This window comes from Biomphalaria glabrata, chromosome 15, assembly GCF_947242115.1.
Source record: "Biomphalaria glabrata chromosome 15, xgBioGlab47.1, whole genome shotgun sequence".
NCBI lineage: Eukaryota > Metazoa > Mollusca > Gastropoda > Planorbidae > Biomphalaria > Biomphalaria glabrata.
In genome coordinates this window covers 14,527,329-14,546,333 of record NC_074725.1, presented here as the reverse complement: position 1 = coordinate 14,546,333, position 19,005 = coordinate 14,527,329, and the positions used below count along the sequence as shown (strand labels likewise).

General features: G+C 35.3%; 1 protein-coding gene across 5 annotated transcripts in view; it reads left to right on the top strand.

Moving 5' to 3' along the window:
* Nucleotides 1-19,005, top strand: part of LOC106055763 (protein starmaker-like) — a 65,209-nt gene that overhangs the window by 8,461 nt on the left and 37,743 nt on the right. For 2 of the 5 annotated variants that reach the window (XM_013212200.2, XM_013212198.2), the window contains exon 1: nt 16,979-17,305. The exons of 1 other annotated variant lie outside the window; for it this stretch is intronic. The gene's annotated coding sequence lies outside the window, so the exon portion shown is untranslated. Of the gene's footprint in view, nt 1-3,378; nt 3,512-14,913; nt 15,371-16,978; nt 17,306-19,005 lie in introns of those variants that run through there. 2 more of the 5 variants (XM_013212199.2, XM_056011874.1) reach the window with 2 other exon arrangements.

The following is a 19,005-nucleotide window of genomic DNA, read 5'->3' as shown; positions in this document are numbered from 1 at the left end:
CAACACCGTGGCCAATCGGTGGTTTAAAACAATATGTGCCCTAGGGATTGTCTTGCATTTATTATGAAATACACAAACAAAGTATTATCACAGCGAGATGAAAGGGGGAAATCACTCTATTCCTTTTCATGTTTCAAAATTTTAGTTTAATTTACCGTCACATTGTTTTTCCCATCGGTAGTGGTAGATCTCTTCATACCGATATCTAGCTGTTTGTTTTACTTATTTATTTATTTATTTTTAAAAGCACCGTATCTGTTTTGGATTTATTTTTGTTACGCGAATTCTTTGTCTATTGTGAAACTCCCTCCATACACACACATACACACACACAAAAACAAATGATAATTACTTAAGACAACATTATAAACATATCAATTCAACAATATTATTTCGTTTCTAGCAATGTATTGATTTTTAGTCCACAAGAGAGGAGCCCCCGACCATGCCCCAACAATAAAGATAAACAAAAAATATCAGAATTTCCGTCGGGTTAGTAATTTTTTTTTTTTTAGGATTTTATTTTCAAACATTTTTTTTTGCTCATTTTACCGAAAATAATTTCAATCTTACAGATGGAAACATTATTTTGCCCTCTTGTACCAGATATGATTTACGACATTGCGTCAACTCAGGGCCTTACTCTCCACAAACTAAAAAAATATAGGCCTATATTTTGTTCTAAAATATGCATTGCATATTAAATATTTTTTTTAATAAAGGAAATGAGCATGTCTCTAGATATTAGTATTATTTTTAATAAATGGATTTTAATTGAAGCTTTCGAAAAAGTGTAGGTGCCTTTACAAAAGAATCTGCCCCTGGGCCTCCATATAATTAAATCCGGACTTGATTTATGACGAAAGCAGTAGTTTTGAAGTGAGTTGAAATTTAGTTTTTAAATCGTTCAACATCTTGTTATTTTATTTGGATTCTCACATCTATCTACATTCAAATTGAAAGCTGCAAATGTATGTGAAATAAAGTCACAGTTTATTTTTTGTTTAAATCTCAGCTTTATTCATGACGTGTTTGATCAAAAAGTTATACGTCTATTAGTTGTGTACTAGCTGTCTGGGGATCCAACCCAATGCATCTTCCCCCCCCCCCCGTGAACAAGATGGCATCACGAATGATCATGTCGTGGCATGCAAAGAAAGGTCAAGGCTGCTTTATGCATTTCTTTTACCTTTTAATTTATCTCTCTATGTGAATCAACCATCTGAATTGTGTACTTGACATTGTTTTCTAGGGCAAGTGATGTGGCGGTGAGTTGATTGTTTGACCACGGAAAACTTTTGCTTGCCTTTAGAACCGGTGAACTCTAAATTTATCTGACCTCAGGTCACGAAAGGGCGTCCCTCACTTACCCTTTCCCTGGTCTTCTGAGGGGAAAAAAAAACGAAAACTTTTTTTAAAAATCTGGATTTTGGCTTGTCCACTTGAGTGGCCTCCCCGTGGGGTAAAAGCCACATTGTTTTACGTGCTTTCCGTGGGCCACGTTTAAATCTTTTGAAAATCCGATTTAACTCTCGCCAGCACAGTGTTCAAAATAGGCGGCTAGTTTTTAGTCATCCGAAAACTTAGCTTTTCATTTCTAAAATAAAATTAGGCATTGGCATATAAATCTGGAGACATTAAGTAGATGGTAGATCAGAATGGAGAGATGTGATAAAGCAGGCCAGGGCCCTCCATGGAGACATAAAGTAGAGGATAGATCAGAATGGAGAGATGTGCTAAAGCAGGCCAGGGCCCTCCATGGAGACATAAAGTAGAGGATAGATCAGAATGGAGAGATGTGCTAAAGCAGGCCAGAGCCCTCCATGGAGACATAAAGTAGAGGACAGATCAGAATGGAGAGATGTGCTAAAGCAGGCCAGGGCCCTCCATGGACTGTAGCGCCACTGGGATGAATGGATACATATCAACCAATTTTAGAAACAAGAAATAGGTACTTATCGTGTTACGCACGGCCCCAGTTCTTACATTTCACCTAAAAGAAAATTCTCATCTATGGTGGAACAATAAATAGCTGTTTTTTTTTTGTTTTTTTTTTTTGGTGTATTCCGGTGTACGGAATAAAAGGTTGATTAATTATGTCTTTATTTTTTTTTTAAAGTTATATGATAGTTTTGTGGGAGTTGCTGTGGCCGAGTGGTAAAGCGCTTGGTTTCCGAACCAGAGGGTCTCGGAGCTTTCATTATCTACTCCCATGTCAACCCAGTATCCTCAGCTTCACTGATGACTGACTTCTTCCAGATTCGCTTGGGTCTGCCCACTTTCCTCTTTTCTTGCTGATTCCAATCAAGTGCCTGCCTTGTAACATATATAGCTGGTTTTCGCTGGGTGTGTCCTATCTAGCCCCACTTTCACTTTTTGAAATCTTGTGTATTTTCTCGGTTCTCTCCCACAAGGTGACAGAAGTTATATTTCCCGGCTACCCAATTCCGAACATCCGGCGTAGGCATCCGTTAACAAAGGTCTGAAGGTTTGTTTTCGTGCTTTGTGTGCGTTAGTCCTATCTCTTTAGTGAGCCTGTGAGGTTAGGAGAATCTGGGAGATTGTGTCCTTGCTGCATTCACCCACCCAAGGAACACGCTGGTCATATCTGAGACGCCACCTACTAGGTAGACAAGCGGTTCAGGCCACTCGCCTCATTTGGTGTGTGAAATATTGTCGATTTTCACGATAAACTAAACAATGTCAAGGACGCTAAACAAAAGTTTAATGCTGCCAACTACAAAACAAAGATACAAACGGAAAAGCTTAGAACATTTGATTCTGCAGTGCTAAAAAGTGCACACAAATTATTATATTGCTTTTAAAAAAGCGTAGCTTGTCAACACTTCATTCTTTACACCGGATGCACCAAAAAGCCGTCTATTTATAATATTCCGCCACAGATGAAAATCTCTAATACAATGGGCCTGCCATCGAAGAGGTTCTATCCATGGCAAAAGACAAAGAGGAATGGAGAAAGACGGTTGACAAATCTTGTGTGGTGCCCCAACGGTCCTACAGACTAAGGGATAGGTGAAAATGAATACAATGGTGACACTAAAGCTGGTTGGGTCAATCATTAAATTAATTATTGATTGTTGCTGCTCAGAGTAAAAGAAATATCATTTTAAACAAATGATAAAAATAGGGGCTACGGCGCCCAGCCTCTGTGCACTGGGCACTCGATGCCCTGGTCTTGGTCCATCCGAAATGCCTGGCCTCTCTTTTGTCTCTCGTCAACCTTGTCATGTAATCTAGAACCTACCTGGCAGACAAGTTACTTCACCATTTAGTTTAGCCAGTCCCCTCGTTCGCCTCAGAATAGAATAACGGGGCCGGCCTAGAATAACTCGACACGCGCCGTGGCCTCGTGCGTCTATATAAAGTGTTTGGCCTCGGGCGACAAGACATTCAATGTCCTTGTAATGTTGACCAAACTAAGTTCTGCAATACTTCTAACTAAGTAAGAAGCTGGATATACTTTCACTTACAATATTTGCTGCCATCGACAGTAAGTTATTTAAACTTAAATTAGCATTTGTTATTATTTATTAAGATATTTTCAATTATTTCTCTGATTATTATTATTATTTATTTAAAAAATCGCAACCACTTTAAAAAAATATTTTTTTTTCAGTATTTCTTTTTTTTTTTTTTTCAAATATTTACTTTCGAATTTTGCACCATTTTATTTTTTTTTTAAACTTGTTGATATATATCTATATTATAAAGTAGAATGTGAGGGGTATGTATGTATGTATGTATGTTACTTATAGACATCAAAACCGCTTGACCAATCATGATAAAACTAGGCAGGAATGTTCCTTGGGTACCAACTTAGACCGTAGTGTATGTTTTGTAGCCCTAAAACAAACTTAAGACCCTAAAAAAAAAATAAAGTTGTCCGACTCTATTACAGCTATAGTATACTCTAAGATGATAAAACTTCTCTTCGCACAGATAGTTTTATACTTTAACACATAAATATATTAATTAAAGTCCATTCATTTCATATTTTGATCAAATAAACATTCAAATTTGGTTTTCTAAAGCTACATTCGCTTACGAAAGCTGCGAAGCCGAGTTGAGATAGGCCTAGATCTATATTCATTCATGAATCGCGTACTAAAAATTATTTCGTTTAATTGTTCACTTTATAATCCCATTTATTTAACAAAGCTATCGCTCTTTTCGTTTTTAATAGATAAGAATGTATCGACTTCGGGTAATCCCATTTTCGCAAAACTAATTTTATTTTCGTAGCGAAAGAGAAATAACGTGAAAGGATCATTAGCTACGTTTAACATACATCTAAATCCAATCCACTAGATTATTCAAAAGCAAATGTTTTAATTTAAAAAAATGGATTTAAGCCTATTAGCTATTTTGATTTCATAGCTTCATTCACACTATTTTTACATTGACACATTCGCTTTACTTATTACATTATTATTTCGTTTAATTGTTTACAAAACACTCTCATTGACTATATCGACAGTAATGCGCAAATAAAGACCCGCGGGTCGCGGGTAACATATGTCTAGTATATCTATATTATAAAGTAGAATGTGAGGGGTATGTATGTATGTATGTATGTATGTATGTATGTTACTTATAGACATCAAAACCGCTTGACCAATCTTGATAAAACTAGGCAGGAATGTTCCTTGGGTACCAACTTAGACCGTAGTGTATGTATTGTAGCCCTAAAACAAACTTAAGACCCTCAAAAAAAATAAAGTTGTCCGACTCTAATAAAGCTATAGTATTTATGGATCTTGGCCATGTCTACAATGTTGACATGAGAAAAGATAGAAAGGATTTAGACCTAGATCTAATTTTAAGAAATACATTTTGCGCAGATAGTTTTTTACTTTGACACATGAAAAGACAAAAGAAGATCCATTGATTTCATTATATAATAAAATTAACCTTCAATTTTGTGTTTCAAAAGCATTTTTTACATTAATTAGTTCCTTATATCTGTGACTACAGATTTCCTGACGAACATTCTTTCATTAGACAATACGTAATGAATCGCGTACTAAAAATTAATTCGTTTAATTGTTCACTTAATAATACCATCCCTAGATCTAAAACTCTAATCCAACTCTAAGATGATAAAACTTCTCTTCGCACAGATAGTTTTATACTTTAACACATAAATATATTAATTAAAGTCCATTCATTTCATATTTTGATCAAATAAACATTCAAAATTGGTTTTCTAAAGTTACATTCGTTTACGAAAGCTGCGAAGCCGAGTTGAGATAGGCCTAGATCTATATTCATTCATGAATCGCGTACTAAAAATTATTTCGTTTAATTGTTCACTTTATAATCCCATTTATTTAACAAAGCTATCGCTCTTTTCGTTTTTAATAGATAAGAATGTATCGACTTTGGGTAAACCATTTTCGCAAAACTAATTTTATTTTCGTAGCGAAACTGAAATAACGTGAAAGGATCATTAGCTACGTTTAACATACATTTAAATCCAATCCACTAGATTATTCAAAAGCAAATGTTTTAATTTAAATAAAAATGGATTTAAGCCTATTAGCTATTTTGATTTGATAGCATTATTCACACTATTTTTACATTGACACATTCGCTTTACCTATTACATTATTATTTCGTTTAATTGCTTACAAAACACTCTCAGTGACTATATCGAAAGTAATGCGCAAATAAAGACCCGCGGGTCGCGGGTAACATATGTCTAGTATCAATATATATATATATATATATATATGTATCGAAATTTCACACCATATTTCGTAATTGCAAATTTTCAAGGCCTTGAAGCTGTCTGGTCCCTAAGCACAACTTTTCGTGAGTTACAAAGATAGTGTCTAATGAAGTACTCATGACGTCATTGATAATTTCTTTCACGTACAATTTAACCAGAGGCTAGCTATGTGTTTTTAGGAGGCGTGAGAATATAGAAAATAGTAATATAAATATAGCTTATTCTTTTGAATAGGCTCCTTTTGAAATGTATGCCATTTTCAATTATCATGTTTTGAAGTGGATTACATATAATTGTGTAAACAAAAAAATCACTCTAGATCAGTGGTCTTCAACCTTTTTTGGCCTACCGCCCCCTTTTCGAATTTTTTCTTAAAAAAAATCCGCCAGCGCCCCCCTCTAAGGAAAACAGTTATAAAGAAGCGTGAGAAGGCAAATTTGAACAAAATATCATCGTTCTATTAATTTTTATGCTGTCAATATCCCGCTTGAGAGACGACCGCATGCCAAAAGCGATTGTTGTGAACTCCTTGGCCTATGACTGACGAGCTTTGAGGGGCCCCTCTCCCCCGTGAGCGCTATAAAGATTTTTTCAGGCGCCATTTCGCTCTCACTGGCATAGAGGAAAGTACCTGGCAGCATTCTCTGGCAGCAGCCTCTGAGAGAAACAGTTCGAGAGCTCTTACAAAAACTGCGGGACAAACATTTCATACTCAAAGAAAAGCCAGCATACAACGGCTTTGTCTGCATAAAATTCGGGAAAATATGTAGGTCGCAGTTGGGTTTCCGTAGTTATGTGAAACACTGGACTCTGCCGTAATCTTCGGAATTAAAGGCAAAAACAGCCTATATTATCACTATGCAAAAATTATGTCAAATAATTTGCAGTGATTACACACAAAAATTAATTGTAAAGACTATCTTTCAAATCCTAAGAATAGTCTCCGTTTGAAGTTTTGAATATTAGAGCCTACTCTTTTTAGGTTTAATTGTAAATTTAGTTTTAATTTTTAATATAAATATTATTATTGCTGAATTCACTACAAAATGAAATTAAGCTAATGGTAACCTTGTGCCTCCTGTAGTCTGACAATATTAGAAATTTCAAGCTTTAAGTTAGCCAAGGCAAGGCGAAGGTCTCCTCTATTTGCTACATCCAGTCTATTTCTTTGCTTATTCATTAACTTTGTTACGCACTAAATCTAGGTTAACCATGTATGTTGATGGAATAGCTAAAACATAATTCCATTTTCGACCAAAGTTTGGAATTTTACTGAAACATTTAAATGCAGCCACATCTCTGTTGTGCCTCTAGGGGCGTAGCTAGGAATTCTTGACATCTTTGGAGGCCGATGCATTTTGCGTAATATTTAATTTAATTAATTAAAAAAGCAATAATTTGAGCCCCCCCCCCCTTAAATGGGGGCCGGGATTTTCAAATTTCCCCTCTCCCCCCACCCTAGCTACGCCACTGTGTGCCTCCTATGTTTACATTCTTTTTTACTGAAGACATGATTTTGTAAATTTATTTTTTCATGCAACTCAATTTGAACGTCAGTAACAGATGTTTTAATAATTGTCATTTATATATATATTTTTTTTTAATTTTAAAAGCGAATCTTAATTTCTTCATAGAGCATTGTTATGTGAATTGCATAGATATCGGTGTCCTTGTGCAGTAATTCATTTGTCAAAAAACAAGTTATGTGAGATTGTAAAACTCTTTAAAATAGATTTAATATCTCGATAAAAGAGAAAATGATATTATCAATAAAAGTCAATCTCTTTCCTAGCCGTCGGAGGTTCATTTCATTCATTGGTGTTAGATGTCTACCGTGTAAAACACTTTTTTTTAGCCTGTATTTAGTCATCGCTCATAGTTGAATCTTCCCGTTTCTCAAAAAAATAATTATTTAAGAGCTTAAAAAACGAGCCATAACCATTAACAAACCCCTTTCGAAATCCAGCGAACTTCAGTTTACAACAAGAGTCTAACACCTTTTTCATCATTTGTTTCACAAAACTGTTGAAAGATGCGCTTATTTTCGGCATGGGTTTGTATTTTATTTACAGTTTTATAATTAGATTCAAATAGAAATGAAATTGCGGCTAAACTTTTCTTGTGTATCATAACTCACAATGTGAATAGTGAATAGATTTGTTCTTTATTCTATAATACCTAAGAAGTCATTGTAGCGTCCAACCACTGATGGTTTCCTATATGTCCCCATAAGCTACTTAACAAGACAATTTTGAAATAATATTTCATCTCTAACAGAAAAAAAGTCTTTTTGTGTTACACATGTTTTAAAATAAATTTAGATTTAATCAAATTTTTTTAACAATATCATAAGAATTTTTAAAAAGCTATGCATTTTTCTAAGAAGCCACTAAAACATATCCTGCTTTGCAGTTTTTTGTTTTAATATTGTTTTGATTGTAGATTTTTATAATTGTTCATGAGTATTCTTAAATTATTTTTGGATATCGCAATATGTTCGTGAAGCCGACTTGGTTTCATAACCTCATCTGAAAATGCCATTAAAGTAGAACTTACTATTTTTCTAGTGGCAATTCCCTAAATCTCAAGGAAATATTACATGACACACCAGTGAATTTTCGTAATATTGTATCAATGTTTTTTTTTGTTTTTAAAAAGTTAAATTTTTTTATTAATTGTTACCTATAATGGTTTTTGCAATTAACATTTACATATTAATATATTAACATATGCAGATAAAATAAACTATAATCTAAAAGGCGTATTACCTACTTTGTTTATCAAATCTTAAACGTTTATATGCGCGAGATCCATAGACAATAAATACTCTCCAATCATAGCAAAACAGTAAGAATTTTAAAAATAGAAAATGGGATTCCCGAACTCAATTTCTAACGCTGTTCCTATTCTTAAATTAGAAACAAGTTAACTATAATTTGTCTATATTTAGTTTAATGTTGGAGAATTTTAAAATTTGTTTTGTTTCAGAGCACCTTTAGTTTCTTCTTTCCGTCTGTATGCCCAGCGCCCGCTTACCGCCCCATTTTGTGCCCAGCGCCCCCCTACCGCCCCTTTGGCTCTCAGCGCCCCCCAAAATCTCGAAAACGCCCCCTAGGGGGCGATATCGCCCCCGTTGAAGACCACTGCTCTAGATCAATGTGTAGCAGGCCGTCATTAAAAGATGTTTTCATGGTACACTTTGTGTCGCATTTCTTGCTGTAAGATGTTAGGACCAGACTTTGTTCAAGATGTCTTATAGATCTTTGTTCAAACATTTGTGTCTGATGCGGCCACTAATGCTTTAAAAAGGAATACTGTGTGTTGTGATGCTGGAGCAGAAGGCTTCCCAAGTCAAAGGTCATATCCTAATGGTGATTGGACTTGTTAGTCCAGGTTAAAGAAGCAGGCGGCATAGTTCATCCAGATGTAATTAGTTCATGTCACCGTATTCTCATCATATTATTCTTTCATCCCCACCCACCTCCCACCGAACCAAAAGACATCTATGTGTTAAAATTAACTATGTGTTACTTATATTTTTTTATAGCGCATCTTTCATGCTCAATGGTCCAATCTATTTGGTGGACATGTGGAGGATGGACATGGTTCTGTTATTTTTGCTTAAATGTATTGTTCGCTCTCTTAAACTACACATTATTCAATTGTTGATTTTAAGAATGAACAGGCTGATTAAAATATGAATGCAAGCAAAATATATAAAATTACTTTAAAAAAAGCTAGTACTGCACATTTAAAGCCATATATCTCAATACTGTAATATTTATTTCCCTTTTCAATATCTTAGTAATTATTTAAAAATTAATACTAATTATTTAATTGTTATTTATTTATTCATGTTTTGATAAAGGGCAATGAATAATAGTGCAAAGTTTCAACTTGATCTAAGAATGGGAAGTGAGGGAATTAACGTTTACAAAATGTGGACCAGACAGACAGATGGACAGACAGAGTGAGCTAATGTAAGTCTTGTAATGACGCATTATCTGTTCAAAACTTAAAAACTCTTAACTAGTTTAGCTAGTTTAGTTGTCAGAACTGCCATGGCATGTAGATCTTCACCAGAATTCAAACCCGGTCCAACTTGTCCAAACCCAACCACTTAACCTCCAAACGCGTTTGGGAGGTGGAGGGCGGGGAGAGGAGGTATCTGGATCTAATGTCTTCTTGCTCACGTACTCTCCAAGGGAGATCACTCCCGTTCGTAAATTAATTTCGTGCATACTTTACTATCACACTTGTTGACCGTGCTCGACCTGGTTACATACACGTGATAGCCTTATCCTCCTACAATACTCTATTTATGGCCCCAATATAAATCATTTTGATAGCGGCTCTGTCCGAGGAAACCTCTGCTTGTCTGAAGTGGTCGGTGTACACCCCCCCCTCGACCTCCTTATTTTTTTCCTCTGTCAAACATAAACTTCCTTTCACCCCCTTCTATTTTTAAATACAAGACGCCTGTCTGTTCTCGTCTGGTCAAAACAAGTTGGAGGGGCATTGCCTTTGATTCGCTGATCATGCGTGACTCATTTGGCGCTTGGTCATTCCAAATCCTAATCTTTATACGACATTTCGTGAGGTAGAGCTGATAAGATGAAGTAAGGGGGGGGAGGGGTCAAGCGGCCAGCTCACAGCTTTCCCCCTCTGCTGGCGTCATTGGAACATAAGAGAGTGGACGTCTCATTCCAGGTCTTTAGGGAATCTCTTCAAATGAACTGAAACAAAGACTTATTAGACTGACCAATGCTTATCCATTTACGTAGGAATATTTAGACTGCCCAATGCTTATCCATTTACGTAGGAATATTTAGACTGCCCAATGCTTATCCATTTACGTAGGAATATTTAGACTGCCCAATGCTTATCCATTTACGTAGGAATATTTAGACTGCCCAATGCTTATCCATTTACGTAGGAATATTTAGACTGCCCAATGCTTATCCATTTACGTATGATATTTAGACTACCCAATGCTTATCCATTTACGTATGAATATTTAGACTGCCCAATGCTTATCCATTTACGTATGAATATTTAGACTGCCCAATGCTTATCCATTTACGTATGAATATTTAGACTGCCCAATGCTTATCCATTTACGTATGAATATTTCCCCTTGTTTATAACTAGTACTGTCATCTGTCTGGTACAAATGTTGTACACGTTATGTCTCGCATCAAGTTAAAACTTTGCACACTCATTGTACCCTAACAACACATGAATCAATTTTTTAAAATTTATTTTATCAATTAGTCGTTATTATTAATTATTTTTGCTTTATATTCAGTACTAACCAAGGGAAAAAAAGCCTTATGTAGAGAATTAGGTCGTCGCCTAAAAATGTGAAACTAACAATAGATAGCTCTAAAACCTATTTTCATAAGCACTTGTCTAGCTTAGTGGTTAGCGTGGAGATCTTCCAAGCTTGAGCCTAGAGTTCCAATTAAAGTCGAGCAACCTTTTTTAATGCTTTTCAAAAGCGATCACGTTAACACTCTCTCGATACTCACCCCCCCCCCCCCAACTGGTCCATACAATTGATTGGACGATACCGCATTGAGCTTGCTAAACGTATGAAATTGCGCTAATCAAAAACAAGCGATACAAATATTTCCAATCGCACCAATGTATTATTGTTAGTCTAGAATAGTCTAGATCTATTAGAAATCCATTGAATGAATGAGTCAAACTAATTGATACAGTTACACTTAATATATGCTTTAAAAAAAAATATTTTGTTTTCCTTATAAATATGTTTGACTACTCATAATCGACACTTTATCGCATTCGCATTGATAACTTTAAATCTCCTCGGTAATATCTTGCCCCTGTGACCTAGAAATATCAGAGTTCATGCTTCAGAGACTTTTTCAGATCTATTTCTTCTTCAAGCTTTATGCTTCCTTTGCCCAAAGTCTTTAAGGGGAAGGTATAATAAAAAATGGGGGGGGGGGGCAGGGGGGGTTGTGTAAAATTATGGTGCTGATGACCTCGTGCACATATTTACAATGGGGAGGAGGGCTTTTAAAAGGAACTATTTTTAGCATGACAATTTTTTTTTTAGGTTTTCAGTGCCTCTCAGTTGTCAACTTTAAATAATTTTGTTTATCATAATAGTAAAATGTGTATAAAGTTTTGAGTGACCACAAGAGTTCAGTTTCGTTTAGATCGTGTTCTTTAGGACAAAGACCAAACTGTCGTGTGATACCATCACAGTCTTATTGTATTCTGACGATTCCTACAGATTAATTGATTATTCTTGTCTATTGTGACCCTGCAAAGGTCAACACTTCCGTGTTGTCAAATTGTCCCGTTTTGCTTATTTGTTCCATATTTATGAAATGTTGCTAGCTACTTTGTTTTGTAATACACATACATATTACAGATATAAAGTTGGCATTGGGGACCGAATTTTGAGAGAAAATGGTCAACTAAGTATAGCGAAATCATGAACAGTCCTGACTAGGACACGAAACATGGACCCTCCGGTTAAACAGCTTCGCCTAGCAGCAACATAGTACTAAGTGACCAAACTATTCGACCATTCAGATACCCAAATTGTTTGCGTTTTCGTTATTTTGTAAGCCTTTTTTTAACAGAGATGATAATACCAACATTTGTATAAAGTTTAAAAAAAATGTTAACTTTCGTTTTAAGATACAGTATTGAAATTATTATTTGCAATATTTTTTTTTAAATAAAAAGGGATTATTGTAAGAAATTTGGTGCTACTGTGACCCCAGGGCCCAAGCTGACGTCCAATTACAAGACGTATTTCATGAGCAGGAGAAGAATAGGAACGTCTTTCTAATGCGTGTGTTGTCAGATAAACAAACTCCAGTGGGGCCTCGTGGGTTAGGGGATAATCACATGATGTCATGTACTTTGTAATTGTAGCTGTGAGGAGGGTACATCGTGGGAGGTAAAAAAAATGTTGTTATACATGTTGCATTTTTTCCTTTAGCCCGCCCCCTTCCCCCCCCCCCCCCCCCCCAACCTTTTTCCAGATGGGACCACTGGCAGAGATGATAATCAGAATAGTATATCACTTAGCTTCAAAACTTCCAATCGCTGACTTACTTCCAGAAGCGATCTTTCAATTCAAACTGTTCGGTTATTGCCATTAGATATCACGTTAATTGTTAATTAGAAACAAATTTTTCTTGATACTTGAAGGCCTTTATTAATGTGTTCTTCTGAGGCTAGAAACTTAGATCTCAGTTTAAAAAACACACAAACAAAAAAAAAACAAGCAATTTGTTAGATTCAGTGGTCGTGACATCTAAATATTGTTTGATATCTAGTTATATTCTCATTTGTAATGGAGCATCATTTCAGACGGACGTGGTGGTTGAGTTATAAAGTGCTTAGCTTCATAACTGAAGGTCATGGCTTTGAATTCCAGTCAAGAATTGTATTTTGAATTTTGGAATTGTTTAGTGCGCCCCATGAGTCCACCCTACGCTAATGGATACCTGACATTAGTTGAGAAAAGTAAAGGTGGTTAGTGGTTGTGCTGGCCAAAGGACACCTTCGTTACCTATGGGCCATGGAAAATGATGACCTTTATGTCGTCTGCCCCTTAGATCGCAAGGTCTGAAAAGAGTACTACATTTATTTATTTAATACCGGTAGTTTTTTTTTTAGGAAGGGAGGTAGTTTTCCCCTTCTTTCAACAGTGCTTTTAGGTGAAACGCCCAAACCATAGTCGTATTTCTAAAACGTATTGAAAGGAAATCAAATAAATAGCTAACTGTTGTTGGCAAACGAAACTCGACTAAAAGATTGAAATGTTTCTATGACCCGGCTAACCTTAAAGTGATGTCTATATTTGTATTGCATCTAAATTTAGTTAACTATTTTATTCATTTATTTTTAGAGAGAAACTTTAGATTTGTGGATAGATGTGTAGCCTGATAGTACAAAGTCACTATAGATGGGGGGACTCTGATTGCCAGAAAGACGCTTAATCCCTAGCAAATATTTCCCAGAGAGTTATGTCACGTATGGTGATAGTCTGCTAATCAGCCAGATCTCCAGGCGTTGCCGAGGACTGGCACTGTATCAAGTTCACGCTCTGGTTGGCATGTCTTGCTCCGGGCGATGAACTCCTGGTTTTTTTTTTTTTTTTTTTTTGTTGTAAACTCTATCTACAAGGACAAACTAGACTTTGTGTGTGCTATATTGAATAGCTTAATGTGTTGCTATATTCTTTTCCGATCTACACAATGCTTGATCTTATTGTTTTAAGGCTATTTTATTTTTGTTAGTATCGAAGGAATCTATCTCCTCGACTGAAAAAAAAAAAAAGACATAGTTAAAGAGACGCTAAAGATATACACTATTAATATATGTTGTGACATTTGAATCTGTAAAATATTTCACATTTTTAAGTGACCTTTTTTTTTTCTAAGTCCACATTTCAGAATGATTCAGTTAATGCTAAGAGAAAGTACAATTTTTGCCATCCAATCTTCTTTTTTTTTTCTTTATCTATCAATAATGTTTGCTAGTTCTAAGGATATTTAAGAGCGTCTGTCTACTTAGATTGTGCAACTATTATGGTCTCCTGGTCTCGTAATGTAGTAACTGTGGCGTAGCTGGGGATTCGGGGGCCTTGACCTTTTTAGGGTCCCTGCATTTTGACAGTCGACATCATGACATGTGATAATGTACTTAATTAATAGGCTATGTCTAAATTCCATTTAGTACAATATATACATAAAATAAACCAAAAAATAATCATTAAGACTCTTTTAATGAATGATATTGTTGTTTATTGGGGGAGATAATGCACAAGTGACAAATTTCAATTCATATCGCCTCACGTCGTGCTTTCTGTGCAGCAAAGACATCTATAACCTCCTCTAGATTAATGCTGTCTAGTGTTTTGACTCTGAATAGCAATAATGCATGGCAGTGACGTAATATTTAATATTAAATGTTTACGAAAAATGGGGCATTCCTTTGTGGACCCCCCCCCCCAGCGGGAGCCGATGGGGACTTTCGAATTGGACGCCCCTTCCCCGCACCCTAGCTACGTCACTGTGTAGTAAATCGTTATACTTTTATTTGTAAAACAAATTTCGTCACAAATAAAATAAAGATTATTATTATATTATTTTCCACATTTAGAAATCTTCTGCAGAGTGTAAGTCATTGTATCGGCGACAAGGCGGAAATGCCCGGCTCTCTGATCGTCTGCACAAATGGACTATACGCTTTTTTTTTTCTCTTCTTTAATCGTAACTTTTAAACTTTAAAAATTTGTGTTGGATTCTTCTACTTGTTCAAACATTTATTTCGCTAGACAATGAATCAATAAAGTTCTTAAATTTCAGAGGAATAGTTGCACTAAGTAATTAATACTGTACCAGACTCAGCTTTGACCTCATAACCTGATTCAATTTGTTTTCCATCACCACTTTAAAAAAAAATCAAAATAGAACTGTTTTCATCTGTTTGTTTTACAAGCTATTCTGCTTTAGGCCATAGGGGCAGACGTCATGGAGCAGACGAAGGTAATTAGGACTTGACCTTAATTTGTACATTTTGGTCAGCACTGTCATGATGCATAAAGGTTCTTTTGTAAAGCAGGTAATATTTTTTTGTTTTTGTTCAATGTTTTTTTTTTTTAAATTTTATTCGCTAAAACTCTCTTGATTGCGCCTCAGAGTAGGCCTACATGGCGCCCCCCACCCAATAAACAAAAGTGTTTTTCATTACCTTCAGACGACTTTGTCCCTAGACTTTAAACAAAAAAAAAAGTAATAATAAACGTTTAATTTTTTTAAACGCGATCACAAAATAACCCGCTCGTCTGACTTAATTTTTTTTTTAAATATGTGATCTTGACAGGTCTGTGTAACCATGTCACCATAATGTCTTCAGACATGTCAATTTGGTTCTGTAAGCGAATTAGTGGCTGTTAGAGAGGTAGCAATGTGCTCGAGACGGGGAAGGGGGGGGGGGCTAGAGGTGAGGAAATAGACCCATGTTATCTGCATTGACATAGATCTGCCGGCTTGTTGACTTTATTATTTATTTTATGATCATATGGTTTTGTTTTTCTAGTCAAAGCACATTTGTGAAACTTGTATTTGTAATGTATCTATTTTGATTTCATTCTGGTACGTAGATCCATGCTGTGAGTGGTATAGGGTGGTACTGTCAACCTGTTACAGTTCGGTCCTCAGTGCATATAGTGGGGACTTAATGAAGTCTGGCCTTCCCTTTTCAAAATCGTAGTCCCTGCCTAAATATACAAAGCCAGGCCCGCTTAGAAAGAATAACGAGATGGTTAGGCTATCGCAATATGAGTGCAGAATTAAAGAAATAGATTTTAGCCTATTCTACATCAAACGTCGGATTACAGGTGTCTAAAAAGACACATCAAAGTGCACATTAATAACAGCTAGTTTACACAGCACTGCACCTGCTACTTTAGATTGCTTCCCTCTATAATACTCTATATGGTTGCCATTTTCAAATGTAATAAAGAAGAGTTACATCCCTTGAGTAAATGGTCTGCGAGAATAATGACATCTCCTCTCCCTAACATAGCCTACAAACACATGCACATTAGTTCAATGTACTCTTTTTCAGTATTCATAATAACCTCCATAGAGATTTGTAGATCTAGACCAGCTGTAGGTGGGAAATAACTATTGAAGCCTGACCTTGGTCGCAGACGACAAAAGAAAGAGTGGGATCATGGGAACTGTTAGAAGACTTCAAATTTCCCAGTTTGAAACTCGTTTTCGGCATTAAAATAGTTCTTTTTATACGATTTGCTAGATCTATATATAGACTTGTTATACGTAATTGGCTGATTTAGCATAGACCCATAGCCGCCATAGGGATACCATTGCAGTAACATTGGCAATCTCCTAAAGTACATTCGTTAAAAATGTGTAGATTTATTTGTAATACAAATGTATGAATGATTAAAGGTTAAATAGAAGCAAACTGTGTGGATTTCTTCCTGTGTAGATTTGATTGCACTCTTACGTATTGCAGATTGATTACAGCTGGATAACGAATTAAAATCTATAATGAAGAGCTAGATTTAGATCTCAATCTGATATTGAATATAATTATTTTTTTTCTGTACCGGAAATAAAAGTAGACTGCGCGTTTAGATTTGGATTCGGTTTGATTCACTAGAACTGAATGAAAGATTTAAAATATTTGAACGTGTCTCCTGTTTCAATAAACTTGACCAGTGCGTCATACCTAAAATTAGATTTAAACCTGTCAAGTTTTTCCTTTAGCTCCCCTTTGGGTGGCTTTGTGCGGGAAAATCCCATTGACATTGTATCGGTGAGTCAGAGCTAGAGGGAGTTCCAATAACTGTGCTCCACATGAACTGTGTTGGCCGAGCACACCACTCAAGGGACATATCGCGACAGTGTTGACCTAGTTGGCGAGGCCAGTCGAGATCTGTTTTGTCATCTTTTCTTGGATCTTTTCAGCCTATTGTTGTGAACTTTCTCAGAGATATTTTTTAAGGATGAAGTCTCTAAATGGAAGGTAGATCTAGATCTATTCTGCTTTTTTTTTTCTAGATCAAGATTAGATTTAAAATAAATTGCCTAGTAGAATCTAGATCTAGATCTAGATTTATAATTATATAGATCTAGTATACTATAGATCTAGATATAGATTATAGATCTACTTTATAAAATATAATAAATAGATCTAGAATCTTATCTAGAGTCTTAAATCTATAAATGAAATTACCTAAATCTAGTCTATCTAGATCTATATCTAGATATCGGTAATAATAGGCCTACTAGAGGGTCTAGGTTATACTCTATAGACTATAGGCCTACTATAAAGATCCATACTCTTTATGAATCTGGTATCTATAGAATATATTATATAGATCTAGACATTATAGACATTTATCTAAGACAGCAATTAGGTCTATACTTAATTATAGTATAGGCATACTTTATCTACAGATCTTGATACTTAAATAATATATATATATATATATATATTATATGTGTATATATATTATATATGTGTATGTATATATATATATACACAAACACACACACACACATATATATATATATATATATATATATATATATATATATATATATATGATTATAAATAAAATGTGTTTAAAGTTAATCTTCCTTGGTGACTTGGTCATTCTAGATTCTACATATTTTCAAATTGAATGGAATTAGAAAGATCTAGACTAGGCTATAGATTATATAGAATCTAGATCTGACTCTATCTAGATCTAGATATCTACAAATCTTTTCATCTAAGAGTTTATAATATCTCACTGAAACATATAGATAAGATATGTTCATAATTAGATCTAGATCATTTTTTTAAATGAATCTAAATAATATTAGAACTGGTTTGTCTTTTTGGAATATGTTTTGTTAGGGAAATCTTAGTTTCACATTACATTTGTTAACCTACTAATGTAGTGATTTAGTTTGCAAGTTATTTAAAGGTTTCTAGCCTCAACTTTACACACTAGGTCTATTTCACCATAAAATCATATAAGGGCCATGGTTGTGCTAGTGTGTACAATTCCTAGTCAAGGTGCTCCAAATGATAACTAAATACTATTTTATAATGACACTGATAAAGCTGTGGGGGCGACCTAAATAAAGACAGTTTTGACCCACTCAGTGTAGGGCCTGCATCAGGGGAAAGTTTGGTATGTGTATTTGGGAGTAGTATTTTTAGCTTGAGAAAATGTCATAGGTCATGATAGATGTTTTATACACTGTGTTACAGAGAACCACTCAACCATAAAGCTGTGTTAAGTCAAAGTGTGTTAGGTCTGGTAATGGGGGAAGCTAATGTTTGAGCTTAGCATATATCTATTTATACTATATACCAGTTAAGTCTGTAGCTTTAGTGTAGTTTAAAAAAAAATATGTATATTATATTGGTACACTACTGTACACCTTTTTGTTAAATTGGTTTTAATCCACATACAAAAAAAAAAAAAACTTTTCTTTTTTCTTACTTACTTAGACTTAGGTCCTCCCGCGCCGTTCGGCGCATTGGGCGGCAAGCTGTCTCCATAATGATCTGTCACTGGCAATGTCTGAAGCCTCTTCCCATCTGGTGTCCACTGTTCTGAGGTCCTCCATGAAGGTGTGTCGCCAGGTAATACGAGGACGTCCCTGTTTGCGCTTTCCTCGTTTTGGCTTCCATGTTATCGCAACTCTTGGTGTGCGTAATTCATTTTG